We start from the raw sequence: 946 nt of genomic DNA, 5'->3' as shown, positions 1-946 counted from the left end.
AGAAAAAAAAAAAAAAAATTAAAATTAAGAAACCCAAAAAGTGTTCCAGGGATAATGATGGCCTTAGTGCCCAAAAATCATATACACCTCAAAAGAAGATGCTTGCCAGCAAGGTAAAAGAGAGAGTATTAATTTGATAAATTATTTTTTTTCTTGCAAAAAAGAAAATAAACATGTTTAATAATTGGCAACTACCCAATAAAGTTGTCAAAACAAATCTGCAGATTAAAATAAACATATTTTAAATCGTGTTTACCAAAACAATATGCTATCAATCATATCTTTTTCAAAATAAGATTTAAATTATTTTAAAATTCTATTTAAACAAAAAAATATCACAAAATCAACTTAACTATTAAAAAAACATAAATACATAATTACTACGCAAATTTAAATACTATAAAAATACTAATAGTTGGGTAAATTTTATCCGGAACTTCCAAAATTTCCAAACTATTATCTAAACAAATTATGTGTAACCAAAAATGGTTATTATTTTTGTTTTTGACGTTTTTTTGCCAATAAATTATAAAAATCAGTGGTAGAATCAACATCTGAAATTATAGAAAATGAGGATACCCAATTTTATCAAATTTTAACTTATAATCTACAAATTAAAAATAAAAAGGTCAATCATTTTTATTTCGAGATGCACTAGTTAAACATATATGAGAGTATTACGGAAATAGTTTTATAGATCTAATATAGTATTTTGGTTGTAATTTAATATTTAATTATATATTTCTACGTAATTTTTTATATTTTAGTGTAATTTTTTATTAATTAATATTGTTTAATATTTTTATACTTGTGCTAGTTATTTATAAAAGTTTTATGATTTAAATTTTATGACAATAAAATACAAATAATTTTGAAGTTAAATTTGAAGTTTTGATTTTGGAAAAAAATATTTTAAAACTTTATATGAAGTTTTGCGAATTTAAAA

The sequence above is a fragment of the Brassica oleracea genome, chromosome C2 (genome assembly GCF_000695525.1).
Source record: "Brassica oleracea var. oleracea cultivar TO1000 chromosome C2, BOL, whole genome shotgun sequence".
Lineage (NCBI taxonomy): Eukaryota > Viridiplantae > Streptophyta > Magnoliopsida > Brassicales > Brassicaceae > Brassica > Brassica oleracea.
This window is presented reverse-complemented; position numbering follows the sequence as displayed.